Below are 17,386 nucleotides of genomic sequence, written 5' to 3'. Positions count from 1 at the left end.
CTGGATAGTCTACAAAACTAGATTGCCTTTTTCTGAGGCATTAGCCTCTTTTGTTAAGGTTTATGGCATTGATCTTTCTATTAAAATGATCTCTGGCACCAATAAGAGTCTAAATAATTGCTAATCTTCATCTTTAAAAAGATGGAACCCTCTACTTAATTGCCTATATTTTAAAATGTGGATGTTACTTTCTTCCTCTTCCTTTCTTCTTGACCTTTAAAACAATGTTTTCTTCATTATTATTTTTTCCTCCATTTCAATATTATTTTACCAAAAGCCACCAGATAGGATAAATGGGATAGTAAATGTGGGCCAGGCCCATCCAAAGAGAATTAATATAGTGAATATCATGATTATGGCCGAGATAACAGGGTGTCAATTGGTACGGTTAGATTTCGGAGAAACCAGTGGTACTCTGGTGAAGTGGGACATCAACTACCTACAAGTAGCAGAGCAAATAAGTAAATAAATTGAGAATAATGAAAGCCACATTTCTCAATGACAGAGAATATGGAAAAGGAAAGGCTGGCATGAACCTCGTGAACTGACTAGAAATTGTACACCTTGTTGTGACCTCTGGTTAGAAATGTGTAAAAATACTTGTAGAAATAAATATAGATGCAAATGTATATATACATATATATTTCATACACGACATGTGTGTATGTATCCACACACATTCCCATATACACATACAGATTTTCTAGCTCTCTCTACTGATACATCAATGCTGAACACACTGGCATCAATGAGGACAACTTGATTACTAAATACCCAAGTCTTGGAATCCAAATTTCACCATCTATTAAAAAGAACAAGGGCTTCTGGAAGAAATGACTGATCCAAGTTGAGGTGGCAAAAGCGTTAGATGACCCTAGAACATCTTATTGTACCAGAAATTAAAGAAGGGCTCAAAGGGCAATGGAACATATCAAAACAATATAGAAGTCAGTGCGACGGGGCTCCCAGCCACGTCTGAAGAAGTAGGTCATCAGAATGTATAACAAACTTACCAAACTTCATCTTGCTGCATGGTTAAAATTGGTAAATGAACAGAGATGTATTATAACTTAATGAATACAGTAGAATTGCATATGTTCATACAGATGAAACAAATAGCAAATAAGAAAGAAAGGGGTAGGAAAAGCCCATCTTTATAGCAGAATGTCAAAGATATATGCAGAAAGAATAATGGAATTACATAGCCTCTATCTGGTAACCACCACAGAAATAATTATTTCAAAATCTTCAATAAAATCATTTAAATAAATGAATTCCATGAAACAAATTCAATGAAATTTTAAAAAATCATACAATGAAATATTTCCATAATCACAAGCTATCTTCCCACAAATTATGAGTAACAATAAAGACAAATAACAAATAAACTAAGGTATTTTTGTTGCAGAAACTTGACAATCTCTTTGCAATTAAATTCATATTCTTTGCTACCTGATACAGTGAGAATACAGCATTAAATTCTATGCTCTTTTTGCCCAAAATGGCTAACCTGAGGCTATGCAGAGGGAAACATCAGGAAAGTATATATTGAGTGATAGCCTACAGAAGGACTGGAGCATATCTTAAAAAGCACCAAGGTCATCAGACACGAGTGAAGCTGAGGACCTGGGCATGACTGTGCACTGCATGACCTGGGATTGAGAGCATTGTGCTAACCTCAGGGTCACGGACGCACTGTGAATGGAGTTCTCCGGGTGAGGGTAGGCAGTTCCTAAATATTTTGTAAATTGAAATGGTCCCCAAATATATATTTTTCAGAAATAGATGGGACAAATCCCATCAAAATAAAAAGTTACCTGCAGTTGTTGGGGAGTAGTATGGTACATGTGGAGAAACAAGAAAGGAAAAATATAGAGGTTGGAATTCTCTGCATATACTAGGTATGTCAATTTGGCTTGGAACCTTAAACACACAAAAATTGTATTTTAAAAAAGCTGTTCATAAATATTAAAATCAAAGTGAAATGAATCAAATTGCATATCAAGTTAGTGGCATAGTTATGCAATGATTTTAAAACACAGGGATCTGACTGTAGATTTGCCCTAAAAAGAAAAAACTTCAAAAAATATTAAACTGTTCTCTGTAGTTTGTTTTTTCTGGTGGTGATGTTCGTTTTATTTTAAGTCTACTCTGTGTGTGTGTGTGTGTGTGTGTGTGTGTGTGTGTGTGCACGCGCTGTGGGATAAACTGAATGAATAATTGTGTCACTGTTACTGAAAACTAGAAAAGGGAGAATATAATTGTAAGATGGATGAGTTTAATAACATCTATCTGGCCCTTAATTTGAATTATAAGTATTACTAAAAACTAATAATATATTTTCTCTCAAAATATGCATATCTTGTAGCTCAGACCACTGAAAAGACCATCTAGGCAATATTTTTTCTAATAAGAATCATAATCTTTAAAAAATTGCGTGATTCCAAGGCTGAGTTAGGAAATGCCCATGGTGAGCATGTGATATGTCACAGCAGAAAACAAGAAAGCTATTAAAACCGCATTTCAAATGGATTTTCGAACTAACCCTGAATTTTTCCTTTATAAAAAACGTGAAAAAAGTCTATATACAGAAAAGCACACTTTTCAATTAATAAAATTGCTTTCATAATGGTTTAGTGTAAATCCAATTTTTTTCTAAATTAATCTTTATAGTATTTTTCAAATTACATGATATTTTTCTTCTAATGTTTAGATGGTTTACTTCTAAAATATAATTATGTTTTATAATAATTTATACAAATTTAGGAATAGACTGTGCACGTGTGTGTGTACGTGTGTGTGTGTGTGTGTGTGTGTGTGCGTGTGTTACACGGGGGAAGATAGGTCCCTGCATAGTGTTCAGAAAAGCAATATCGTTGTGAAGCTAGTTGGTATATAGCTGAAAACTTACTTACAGTACTCATCTAGAGAAGGATTTACTCTCAACCTCTGAGTTCTCAGTGAGTGTAAGTGGGCAGTTGCATCTAAAAAAAATCAGCACTGAGAGAAGTTGTGCATGTAAATAGACAAGCAATATGGCTTCTATGAAAACCTTGTAGATAAGAAACGTATATTTAATGCTTGCTTAGGATGAGAACTGGTTAAAAGTCTAGGGCCTAGCTCCATCAAGAAAACCTGTCTTCTGAAAAGGAGCATCTGAGACTTTATATGCAGATAGCATTTGTGACAAATATGACTAAATTGCAAGATTGTGTTTTTCAATAGAAACTTGCATTTTAATGCAAAGCACTGGCATAAACTTCAAACAATTCAGAGATTCAGAAAACTATTGTTTTAATTATATGTAGCTGATTTGATCATCTTCAGAAGTTTTTGCCATGATTTACTAGAGAAGGTAAAAACAAAATAAAACTTTTAATCTTCTGTTTTAAATGTGGCTCAGTCTTATAACTGAAAAACTTCTAAAGGCATTGTTTAGTGTGATATAGAAAATAAATATTCAGCTGCTCAGTCTCTTTTTTATATATCCTCACTCTGCCCTCGGCTTGTATCCTCTAAATGGAAGACGGAAGTAGGAAGTAGAGGAACTTTATTCATCCTGTAATTCTGACCTGGTTATGTTCTTGACAATTTAAGCCGGCTGGCTTTCCTAGATGCCAGCTGTTGCTGGTGCTACAAGGCCCTGGAATCTGGCTGTGACTTATCTTTCCCAGTTCACGTGGTCTGTTGCAGGCACAGAGCCATTTCATACCACCATTGCACACTTACTTTTTTTATTTGCCAAAATATCTACGATTTTTTGTCTATGACCTGAGAAGTGAAAAGAGGCACTACTAAGCCTCAGAGTCTCCTGCTGTTATCAACAAGGTGGTTACCTCATACCTGAAGCTGACACAGGGGCTGGCTCTGAGATCATACGTTTTGAGTCCTTAAAAGTGAGAAGGAGCCCAAGCCCTCAAGCTTCACACAACCCACGCTTATCTGACAGTATTCTCACATCTTGGATGGGGCAGAATTGGAACACACGTGATCACTTTTCTTTTCTGCCTTTTAAAAAACTCTGTTGTAGGCAACGTCTTTCCTTGTTCCATCTGGCACTTGATAACATCATTCTTGAAGAAAAAAAAAGTGAAGGTCAGTCACTCTGTTTATTAGGAATAGAACCAAGTGAAAACAAATGTCAGTCTATTGCTCTTTCATTGAAATTCTCTTTCAGTCAGATGCCTTAATCACGGACACGGGTCTCTTTAAACTCAGGTAGAGAGATAAAAAATGGAAGGGGGATTCTTTAGATGATAACTGTCTTAGTCAATTTTTGCTGCTGTAAAAAATACGCTGACACTTAAACAACAAACATTTATTTCTCACAGTTCTGGAGGCTGGGAATTCCAAGACCAAGGTCCCAGAAGATCTGGAGGTGTCTGGTGAGGACTTGTTTCCTGCTTTGCAGATGGTTGCCTTCTCACATGGCAGAAAGCAGAGAGGGAGAAAACAAGCTGTCTTGTGTTTCTTTTTATAAGGCCACTAATCCCGTTTTCGAGGGTTCCACCCAAGGCCTAATCATCTCCTAAAGGCCCCTATAGTTATATTGGGGATGAGAGTATTAACACATAAACTTTGGGAGAAACAGAAACGTTCAGTCTAGAGCAGTATGCTAGCTTGAAAATCTCTTATCCAGTCTTATAACCCAGAATGGACTATGAAAATCATTTTTTTGCTCCAGTGATTTATAAGAAGATTTTCTGTTTGTCTCTTGCTTTTTTGTTAGCACACAGCCTTACGGTCCTTCAATGGCTAAAATGCTTTCCCCATAACTAAATATTTTATTTGGTTATATTAAAATTTTCTATTTAGAATATGGCAAAGAAATGACACAAATGAGAGAACTATGGAAATTTTAAAGCTCACAGAGACTCATGACATAATCAGATTTAAGCACTCTTCCACGTATAAGAACTTTTCCACGTATTTATTTGTTGTCAAGTAAACAGCATGTAAAAAGTTCAGCATTCTGGTTTGTTAGCCAAGATTTAAAAATGTAAACCTAGAAAATGTTAACAAACTTAATTGATCAAACTACCCTGAATTTGAGATTATTTCTGATATTTTACTATAAATGTAGACTACATAGAATATGATTGATGCAGTAAGATTAAATGAAGAAAGAATAACGAAAAATTAATACAAAATAGGTAAAAGTAGTATTGAAAAGGATGAACTTGTCTAATTTCTTTTAAAAATATCTCTGTGTTTGCTAATGGCAGTGAAAAACAGATTTCAGTTTTTTTAGGTCAGAATGTAAACAAAGTATAATTCTATAAAATGTATGATCATTTATAATTGTGGATGGGTAAAGGATAAAATTCTAAAAAGAGTCCTACTCATTAGAAAATGAAGAATTTTATAAATTAAAGAACTACCAGTTAAGGACAATTGTACATTATAGGTTAATTGTAGCACACTTGCAATAAAGGGACTAACAAGGAAGTTGTTTTCTACTTTTTTATAAAATGTAGGAGAAATACCATAACAGATCTCCTTGTAACCTTTGCCAAAGTCACAATTCAAATCACAAACATGAAGAGGAATTGCTAATGAATTTTTGGAATTTAAAAACATTCTGCTATAACTCTCAATAAAAATCAGCTAAAGTACAGAAAACAAGTTACACTTCCAAGCATTTACCCATGTTATGTAGACACTGTATATTTTAATGTGTTCTGAATATAGACGATGTAGTAACAATTAACATTGAATTTGCAAACTCCATTGATTTGGTCCATAAAGCTATTTAATCATTATGTAAATGACTAACTGCCATAAACGGTACTAAATGCTAGGCCTAGACCTCTGCCCTCAAAGAGTTTATGAATAATAGCAGTGCCATGTGCTGTGTACAGAGCAGTGATTCATTTAAACTAAAGATCTGCTTAAAATGTAGTCTTCAAAATCTGTTACATAGGTAAGAAAATAATTTAGTTTAGCCAAAAAGATGGTCAAAACCAAAGCTACCGAAGCTTTTTTAAAAATAAAAATAAAAGCAAGTATTCAGGTATGTTCCCTGAAATTCCCTAAGGTACCTCATGCAACAGGTCCAAGGAACTATAAGGCTCTCAGGAACATACACCACATACATTTCAATGAGATGCCATATTATATTATTTTATTCCCCAAAGACATAAAATATTACATACGGATATAAAAACAGCACCTGCCTTCTGCTAGAATCCTACTTGCAATAAATTTGAGTCTGACAGATGAAGACTAAGGACAAATGTAATGTCTCCAGAATATATAACCAACAGATGTGTGCTGTTCGCCAAACTTTCTATCCCATGAACCTATTCCTTGGCTGTTGAGGTCATCATCTTTTAAAAATAATCACCCATTAAGCATCTGCCTGGAAATTAAAATTATGATTATACAAATATCTAAGTGTTCTAAATTTTGAGAAGCTGATGAATATCTGACAACTTTTCAAACATAACTGTAGTCTCACAATAATGTGTTCTACATTTTCAAGGTGAAAACTTTTTTATTTCTGCTGTTGCATATGTGATGTAAGAAAGATTTAATTCTTGAATATTCTTGTTATTTAAATATCACTGATTGAACCTAAAGCTTTAAATTTGTTGTTATAGTCCTAATTTTCCATTTGCAGATCCATTTTTTTTTAAAGAATTAAAAATTCTGATACAGTAGTAGTGTGGCCTGAAATGACAGTACTGTTTGAAATTTCTCAGATAGATAAACTCTAAAAGCTTTGTGGATATTGCTATTCAGTTTTTAAATTTTTGTGTATGGTGATTCAAATAAACGTGAAATCAAAGAAAGTTCAATACATTAGGGTCTTATAAGGGTGTCTAAAATGATGAGCTTATTCTGAAAGAATACTGTAATCAATTTGTATCACTAAATTCATACTGAAAAAAGTTTCTTTCCTAATGTTACATGATGGCATTTTAAACATGAACCTCTCTTGGAGAGAGGTAACTACTTCCAGATGCAACATACATCTGGTTAGGAAATGAAATCTTTCTACATACATTTATCAAGACCAAGGCCTTCTATCAACTGGCTCCTATATATATACCTGTAAATATAGATAAACACATATTTATATATATATGTGTGTATATATATATATTTATATATATATATGTGTGTATACACACACACACATAGGTGTATGTGTATTTGTTGTTTTTGTTTTTGTTTTGAAACAAGGTCTCACTCTGTCACCCAGGATAGCAAGCAATGGCACTATCTCACCTCTCTGCAGCTTCCACCTCCCAGGCTCAAGTGATTCTCACGCCTCAGCCTCCAGGACAGCTGGGATTACAAAGGCATGAGCCACCACATACAGCTATTTTTTGGACATTTTAGTAGAGACATGTTGGCCAGGCTGCAGGCTGGTCTCAAACTCCTGGCCGCAAGTGGTCCTCCTGCCTCAGGCTCCCAAAGTGCTGGGATTACAGATGTGAGCCACAGCACCCAGCCGGGCTCCTGTATTTTTCAAGCTTTCCTCTCATTATCACCCAAAATGCCCATTGTCTTCTGCTTACCATCTAACGAAGGGAATGAGTGGCTACTGGTTACTGCATGTGATTGACTGGGGCGTGGGCTATGGCCATTAGGCATGTTACTTTTGTGATGATTTGTCTGCCTTTATTTAGTCTTGGGAATAAATGCTAGAAAGTCGAATTAGCCTAAAGGCATTCTGCCGATTTTTCAAACTAGGGTTTCACCTTGCATGAAACTTATTTAAAAACCCAATTTCCTGAAATCTTCACACCCTTCAATTCTAGTATTTTCAGCTGTTTTAGAAGCACATGGTATCAAGAACAGTATTAATCATTGTTATGCTAATGTAAGGTAGTCTACATTAGTTCAGTCTCAGAAACTAGAAATAAGAATACTACCATTAAATGATTTTGCATGATTAAAATGTTAGATACTATGCTAAGATAGTTAGATATATTTTATGCATCTGTGCAATAGATATTATTATTTCCATTTTATGTATAAAGAAACTGAGACATAGGCCTGACAGCGTGGCCAGCACTTGTAATCACAGCACTACAGAGGCCAAGACCAGAGGATGACCTGAGACCAAGAGTTGGAGACTCACCTGGGAGACATAAGGAGATCTCGTCTCTACTAAAAACAAAACAAAAAAAATTAGCCAGGTGAGGTGGAGCATGCCTGCAGCCCCAGCTCCTCAGGAGGCTGAGGCACCACTGCACTCCAGCCTGAGCCACAGTGTAAGGCCCTGCCTCTGGGGGAAAAAAAAGAAAAGAAAAGAAACCAATTCAATAGATTATATACAATTTAATCCAATGTGTGCTGTTTAAAAAAGAAAAAAACAAAAAACCCAGATTCATGCGTTTGATCATTTATTTACTGCCACACTCTACTTTTTAACTTCCATCTTAAGAATACTAAAATTGCCTTTTCTTATGCTTATTTAAAAGTTGCTAGTGTTACCTTAACATTATTTTAATATTTTTGCAGGATTTTTTTTACTGTCTTTAGTATTGTATTTCCATTTTGATTGTATACATGTTTATTTTCTTCCTCATTTCTTTCTAATACCAGAATTCAGCCATTTTGTGATTGCTGTGACCTACTAAATGTGTCAGTTGATATATTTGATTTATAGTTACTTTTATTTTTAATTGCACTTATATTTAATGATTCAGCTTCACCTTTTTTTTGAATTACATTATGTTTCCTGGTAATTTGTATAACTTTGTTTAAACATAAGCACACTAAAAAAAAGCAAGGACTTTACCAATATGCCTATTCAGTCATTACCCACTAAACTCACTAAACTCTAGCAATCTAAAGTTAATCATTTTAAATTTATAAATCGTTTAATAAAATGTAGCTATCGCTTGTTGAATGCTTCAAAATGTTAAGTATTTGTTTATATTGGGTTAATTGTTTACACTTATACACCAATTAAATATTAACAACGTATTTTCTAGATAAGGAAAATCAGAATTATAAGTTTTAAGTAACTTAAAAGATCACTTAGCCAGTAAGTACCCAACGTGGAATTGAACCGAGATGAATTTGACTGTAAAATCTATGTCCTTTCCAATACATGGAACTGTCATGCTGGTATCACAATAGAAATTTTTTTTTTATGAAAAGATTCTAAGCCTGGCACTAAGAAAATGCAGAATCCCCTGGGTGGACGCAGGAAGGGGCCTGGGCCGGTGTGGGGTCCAGCTTCGCGCCGCACCAGGGGCGCGAACTCCGCCCGGATCGCGCGGTGGAGCAGGCATTTGCAGCTGTGGGGAGACAGCCAGAAGCAAGCTTTTGGAGCCGGGGGACCCTCAGACAGAAGCAGGTGTCCACCCCTAATTTTACGGATGCACAGACTGAGGGAGTTGCGTGACCACAGGAAGCGATGTGCTGAGACCCAGCGCCGCCCTCTTTGGAAGCCAGGGCCGCCGTCCGTTTAGCCTGCTGCGCGGGAGGGCCCGGGTGTCCGGATCCAAAGCTTTCCGCGGTCACGGGTCTGGTGCTCCCGGAGGCAGGGCTCTGCCCACACTCACGGCTTCCGACAGGGAGCGTGTGTGACCCGCGGCCGTCCCTGGGGCCGCCCTGGAGCCCCTCGCCCCGTTCGGGCCGGCAGAGCCTGCAGGGCCAGGGGAACGGAGAGAACGCTGCGCAGCGCAGAGGCCAGGACGACCAGGGGCCCGGTGAGGGCGACCCTGACCCTGCGGGGAGCGGCGTTCCCAGGAGGTGCAGCTGATCCTCCAACGGGGGCAAAGCGCGCGATCCCGCCGTTCGTGCCCTCACTGCGCGTGGTCATGGTGGCTGCCATCCAGTCCTTGCGTTTCCGCGCGGAGAAGAACGCTCGGCTCATACATCCGCCGCTCACTGAGGACACGCCCTCGGGGGGCCAGCGCCCCCTCGACTCCGGGCTCAAAGCGCTCGCCCTGATCAGCGCCAGCACGGCTGGGACCGTCTCCCTGGTGGTGCTCTGCAAGGACCGCTGCTGCAAGCTCATCCGTGGCTGGCGGATCCTGTCCTCCCCGATGCTGCTGTCTCTCTTCACCTGAATCTACCCTGGGGAAGTGCTCACGATCTGCGGCGCGGCCGTGGACCCCCCTCTTGCTGACCGTCGGGAAGTTCGGGGCGGTGGGCATGGTGGGCATCCACTGGCAGGCGCCTGGTGCTGCGGCAGGCCCACCTCGTCGTGATCGCGCCCTTATGGCTTGGTGGTCATCAAGTACCTCCCAGGGGGATCCGCGGGGGTCATCCTGGGCGCCATCTCTGTGTACGATCTCATAGCCGTGCTGTGTCCCAAAGGGCCTCTGCGAATGCTTGCAGAAACTGCCCCGGAGAGAAACGAGTCCATATTCCCTGCCCTGATGTACTTATCCACCATGGTGTGGACGGTGGGCATGGAGAAGCTGGAGCCCTTCTCTCAGGGTGCCCTCCAGCTCCCCTACAACTAGGAAATGGAAGTAGGCTCCTATGACAGTTTTGGGGAGCCTTCATACCCTGAAGTCTTGGAGACTCCCCTGACTGGCTACCCAGGGGAGGAGCTGGAGGAAGAGGAAGAAAGGGGCATGAAGCTCGGCCTCGGTCACTTCATCTTCTACGGCGTGCCAGTGGGCAAGGCAGGCCATGGGAAGCGGGGACTGGAACACCATGCTTGCCTGCTTCTTTGCCATCCTCATTGGCTTGTGTCTGACCTTCCTGCTGCTTGCTGTGTTCAAGAAGACGCTGCCCGCCCTCCCCAGCTCCATCACGTTCGGGCTCATCTTTTACTTCTCCACGGACAACGTGGTGCGGCCATTCGTGGACACCCTGGCTTCCTATCAGCTCTACATCTGAGGGACGCGGTGCGCCACAGGCTGCAAGCTGCGGGGAATTGACACTGGATGTAGCTCTATAGTTTTACACTCTAGTGCCATATATTTTTAAGACTTTTCTTTCCTTAAAAAAATAAAAAAGTATGTGTTTACTTGGTGAGGAGGAAGCAGGAAAAAAAAAAAAAAAAGAAGATGCAAAATCCCATGAAGCTGTAAGTCACTTCCTAGAAATCATCTGATATGACTGATGTCTTCAACACAGCCTTGAATATAAAGAAAACTATAGTAAATGTTATAAAATATCACAAAAAGTATCTAAAGAAATTGCAATGCATGTAGGAATGCATCCATCACTTTTCAGATGACAAACAAGAGGTCCAAATTTAAATCTGCATTAGGAAAAAGTGACAGCATCTTTGATACTGACACTGGTGGACCAAAGGCTGGCTGAGCCTGGCTATGTAGATACCCTAGTCTTCCTTTTGCTGTGCGGGACCATTTAAAGACCCAGGTCATTGAAAGTAAAAGGCTTCAATATGTCCTGGATTTTACAAACCACAAGGAAAAACTCCAGGTAGAATAAAAAACATTGAAAACATTAATTTTGACATCCCATAGAAATCAATCTGTTCTGACACTGATGGTGTTATCCTGGAATGTATAAGTAAATGTAAAATATGAAAATGCTGTTCGGTGGTTGACCAGATAAACTAGAGTGTGGAAGAAAAATTTCAGGTTTTTTCTGCCAAAAAAAAAAATATTCTAAATACTTAGTATTACTGATCTGTTTATAAGTATAAAAGGTGATAAATAACTAGGATCATAAAGAAAAAGAAATAATTGACCAATTAAAAACATATATGCATACTCTACGCTTTGGTTACAATGATGGATGAAAATCCAAATCACAGACTATGCCAATCCCGATGAGAATGTGGAGCAACCAAAATGCTTATTTATTGCTGGTGGAAATGCAAAGTGATAACAGTTGAGAGACAGTTTGGCAGTTTTTTACAAAACTAAACATACTCGTAACATGTGATCCAGCAATCATGTTCCTTCGCATTTACCCAAATAAGTAAAACAGCTGTGTACACACAAAAACCGGCACAGAAATATTTACAGCTTTATTTATGATTGCCAAAAGTTGGAAGAAATCACAATCTCCTTCTATCTATTAATAAATAAACTGTTACATCTAGATAGTGGAATATTATTGAGAGCTAAAATAAGTGGAAAGCTGTAAGCCATGAAAAGACATAGGAGAAATCTTAAGTGCATATTACTATATTAGTAAACAAAAACCAAACCAAAAATTTGATCTTCATAATGATAATAACGTCTAGTGATGAGAGACAGTCAGTAAAAAGGTACATAACTCAATAGAAAGTAAAAATTTATGAATAAAACTTAGGTGTACAATGAAAAAAAAATTTATTACTTACCTTATATCATAGAGTGTACTTACCCAAATCTAGATAGTATGACCTATTATATACCTAGGTTATATGATACAGCCTACTGCTTCCAGTCTACAAACCTATACAGCATGTTACTGTGTAGAAGAGTTACAGTAAAAAATAATATAAAAGATTTTAAAAGGCACACCTGTATGGGACACTTACCATGAATGGATGTGGCAGGAATGGAAATTGCTCTAGGTGAGCCGATGGATAAGTGGAGAGAAAAATGTGATGTCCTAAGACATTACTGTGTACTCCTATACACTTTATAAACACTGCAGTTACGCTATCCTAAATGTATTACTTTTTCTTTCTTTAATAATAAATTAATCTTAGCCTGATTTAACTTTTTTACTTTATAAACTTTTGAAATTTATTAACTTTTGACTCCTGTAATAATACTTAACTCAAAACACAAACACATAGTACAACTGTACAATTATTTTTAAGACACAAGCACACATATTATCCTAGGCCTACACAGGGTCAGGATCCTCACTATCACAGTCTTCTACCTCCACGTTTTGTCCCACGGAAGTTCTTCAGGCATAACACACATGGAGTTGTCATCTCATATCATATCAATGCCTTCTTCTGGAATATCTTCAGAAGGACTGGCCTGAGGTTGTTTTACAGGTAACTTTTTCTTTATGTGAGAGTACACTATAATGATAAAATATAAAATATATACATAAACTAGTAACATAGTTGTTACCATTATCAAGTATTATGTACTGTACATAACTGTACTGCTATAGTTTTTTATGACTGGCAGTACAGTGGATTTGTTTATACCAGCATTACCAAAAACACATGAGGAATGCTTTGTCACTGGGTAATTTATAAAGAAAAAGAGGTTTAATGAACTCACAGTTCCACGTGGCTGGTGAAGTCTCACAACCATGGTGGAAGGCAAAGCAAAGGCACATCCTACATGGCGGCAGGCAAGAGAGCATGTGCAGGGGAAGTCCACTTTATAAAACCATCAAAGCTCATGAGACTTATTCACTATCATGAGAACAGCATGGGAAAGACTCACCTCCATGATTTGATTACCTCCCACTGTGGGAATTATGGGAGCTATAATCCAAGATGAGACCTAAATAGGGATGCAGCCAAACTATATCATTCTGCCCCTGATCCTTCCCAAATCTCATGTCCTTATATTTCAAAACCAATCATGCCTTCCCAACAGTCCCCTAAAGTCCTAACTCATTTCAGCATTAACTTAAAAGTCCACAGTCCAAAGTCTATAATGTCATTAGGCAATATGAATTTTCCTGCTCCATATAATCTTACAGACCCACTGTCCTATAGCATTTCATCAATAACCAAAGTGTCATTATGTGGCATATGACTGTATGTGTGATGAAAATCTTTGGGTAGAATAAAAGTGGAAGAGAAAAAAAATTAGAGATCAATTCCAAATACATTAGGTTTGAGATATCTTCTAAATATTTAATACAGATGTTAAGTCTGAAAAAAATGACCATTAGATGCATTAATATGGAAGTCACTGGTAACCTTGATATGTTTTAGTTACGTGGTGGGGACAAAAACCTAATTGAAATAGGTTTAAAAGATATATGAAGAGAGGTACTTCTGCTTCCAGTCAAGACAGAGTAACAAGGAATGGGTTGACCTCAAATTTAAACAATTAAAAACTTGACAAAATGCATGAAAAAAATGCCTCTCAAGACATTTGACAGAAGGCAATAAAGGACAGGGAACAAGAAATAAACAAGGTTTGTTTTGCCATATTACTGTCTGAAGAAATTTACAAGGTGTTACTAACAATGGAAACCCTGGCAGAAGCTGCTTTCTCTCTGAGTTTAGGAGAACAGGCTGGAAACTAAAGTGAATAAACAGGAAACAGTACCAAAGATGAGAAACCCTCACAGTGCAGAACTCTGGAATCCTTTAACTATCCAGAGTGTTCAGTTGAGTACTGATCAGCACATGTACGTAAGAACACTACTTAAGGCCAGAGAACCCTTAAAGAATTAGGGAAACTAGCACCCAGGGAATAAAAGGTTGAGAATAATTCCTGTTATCACTAGAAAAAGTGGGAACTCTTATAATTTAAGGAGCATCACTGTTTGCATACATAGTGGAACAAAATAAGTCCTGGACAAAATACTTCTCTAGTCCTATCTAACAAAACTCAAGGGGATAAAAGTCTTTGCAAGTAATGTGACTGAGTCTCAGGGTGAAAACCAGGAAGATTTGTACATAAGAATACAAAAATACCCAGCACCCAACAAGGTAAATTTTATATCGGACGTCTAATCAAAAGCCACAAGGCAGGCAAAGAAGCAGAAAAATATAAATCATAGTGAAGAGAATGATCAATCAAACTATCCGGAAATGAAACATAATTAGTAGATAAGGAAAGGATATTTAGACATTTATTATAGCAATATTTTACATACTCCAGAAAACAGAAAAGAAGATTGGATTGAACATATTAGTAAGAGACATGAAAAATATTTTTAGAAGACTCAAATAGAATTTCTAAAAGTGAAAATGGCCAGGTCTGGATGAAAAATACACTGTTTGGGATTAACTGCAGATAAAAATGATTAGTAAAATTGAAGAAATAGCAGCAGAAACTTTACAAAATGAGGCACAGAGAGAAGGTGAATAAAAGAAGCCATAGCATCACTGAACTCAGGAACAGCTTCAGATGGACAAATATACATGTAATTGAAATCCTAGAAAGAGAGATGAGAGGAGAAAAATTATTTGAAGAAAAATTTCCAGATTTGATATACATGTTAAATCATAGGTGCAAGAAGCTCAATGGACCAAAGCTCAAGTCTGCCAAACATGACGAAAAGCTCACCAAGGCACATCATCATCAAATTGCTTGAAATCAATGACAAACAGAAAATCATAAAAGCAGCCAGAGAAAAACGGATGCATTACATTCAGAGAAACAAAGGTAAGCAGATTTCACACCAGTAAAAAGAGAAGTTTACATTATAAGTAAAGAGACAGTAAATTGCACAAAGGTAGAATGTGATCAGTTAAAGATTTCTGACATATACCCATTAAAATAACATAGCAAAAAGTTAACACAAATAAGCCAATAAAGGAGATAAAGTGATAATATAAAAACTGTCATTTTAACCAAAGGAAAGCAGAAAAAGAAGTAGAAAACAAAGAAAAATTGAGACAAATGGAGCACAAATACCAATTATCAACCAAAAACCAACTTGACCTAATGACACTCATAGACAATTCCATACAACAGCAGAATACATAATGTTTCAAGTGTACATAGAACACATGCCAAGAAAGACCATATTTTAGGTCATAAAACAAGTGTCAGTAAATTTAAAAGGTTTCAATCATATAAAGTGTTTTCTCTGACTACCATGGAATTAAATTAGAAACCAGTAACAGAAAGCTTTCTGGAAATTTCCCAAATATTTGGAAATTAAACAACACACTCAACCCAAACGATGAAATAGAATCCAAAAAGGAAATTAGAGCTCATTTTGAATAAAAGGAAAATGAAAACACAGCATATCAAAATTTGTTGGATAAAACTGAAGCAAAACTTAGGAGGAAATTTACAGCCATAAATGCTTATATTACAAAAGAAAAAAGATTGAAAATCCATGACCTCAGCTTCCAGCTAAGGAATTCAAAAAATAAGAGGAAAAGAAGCCCTAGTCTTCAAATATAAAGAGAAAGAAAAGATAGAAAAGAAGAAGAGAAATATGAAAGATTAAAGTGGAAATCAGTGAAATTAAAAGTAAAAGAAAGAAAAATGTACATAATGAATAAGCTAAAAGGTGGTTCTTCATGAAGATATATGAAACGAACCTGTAGCCAGATTAATAAAAAAACAGAAAATAATTAGACATAAATTTTCATGAGAGCAGTGACATAACTACAGATTCTATCATAAACAACTTTATGCTAATAAATTTGACAACTTAGATAAACAAATTTGGATATAAGCTACCAAAGCTCACTTTAAAAGAAATATATAATCCTAATATCCCTATAATAACATTAAATTTATGGTTAAAAATTTTCCTACAGAGACATCTCCAGACCTAGATGCCTTTACTCTTGAATTCTACAAAACAATTAAAACAATTATAATTCTATGGACAAAAAATGAACTTGGATATATATCTGACACCACCAGAACCAAATACAAACCTAAATATAAAATCTAAATCTATGAAACTTCTAGGAGAAAATCTTTACCATCCTGGATTAGGCAAAAACATTTTTAGATACAACCCTAAAAGTATAATCGATGAAAGTAAAAACTGATAAACTGGTTTTCATGAAAATTAAGAACACCTGCTCTTCAAAAGCCACTATGGAGAGAAAAAGAAGACCACCTAAAGACTGGGAAAATGTGTCCAATAATATATCTAATACAAGATTTGTATTTAGAATATGTGAAGATTTCTCAAGATTCAAAAATAAAAAAAATCACACACAACTTAATTTAAAAGTAGGCACGATATTTGAACAAGCATTTCACCAAAGAAGATATGTGGCTGGTAAATTAGCACATGAACAAGGGTTAGCATCGTTAGTCATTATGGAAATGTATATTAACCCCAAAGAGATCCCACTCCACACCTATGTAGAATATCTAAAATGATAAATACTGATCAGACCAAGGATTTGTGAGGATGAGTAGCAGCTGGATCTCTCAAAAGTTATTGGTGGGAATATAAAGTAGTATAACCACTTTGGAGAACCATTCAGTGTTTTCTTTAAAGGCCAGATATGAATTGACCACATAAACCAACCATTTCACTCATTAACCCAAGATATTTGAAAACTTATGTCCATATGAAGACTTATACAGAAAAGTTTATAGGAACATGTAGGTTTATAGTAGGTGAATCTAGAGACAATGCAAATGTTCATTCCAGAAGGATCAACAAGTTGTGGAACATTTACACAATGAACTGCTATTCAGCAACAGGAATGAATTATTTACACACTACGTTCTAAATGTTGTGACCACCCCCAAATTCATATGTAGAAACATAATTACCAATGTGATAGTATTAGGAGGTGGGTCTTTCGGAGGTAATAAGGTAATGGGATAGAGTTTTCATGAATGAGATTGGTGTCATTAAGAAG

At 37.0% G+C, this 17,386-nt stretch overlaps 1 pseudogene; it reads left to right on the top strand.

Annotated features, from left to right (window-relative positions):
• The first annotated feature begins 355 nt into the window (after nt 1–355).
• On the top strand, nt 356–10,818 carry LOC108296004 (annotated as a pseudogene).
• The last annotated feature ends 6,568 nt before the right edge of the window (nt 10,819–17,386 follow it).

Source organism: Cebus imitator, unplaced genomic scaffold (assembly GCF_001604975.1).
Source record: "Cebus imitator isolate Cc_AM_T3 unplaced genomic scaffold, Cebus_imitator-1.0 Scaffold676, whole genome shotgun sequence".
Lineage (NCBI taxonomy): Eukaryota > Metazoa > Chordata > Mammalia > Primates > Cebidae > Cebus > Cebus imitator.
This window is presented reverse-complemented; position numbering and strand designations above follow the sequence as displayed.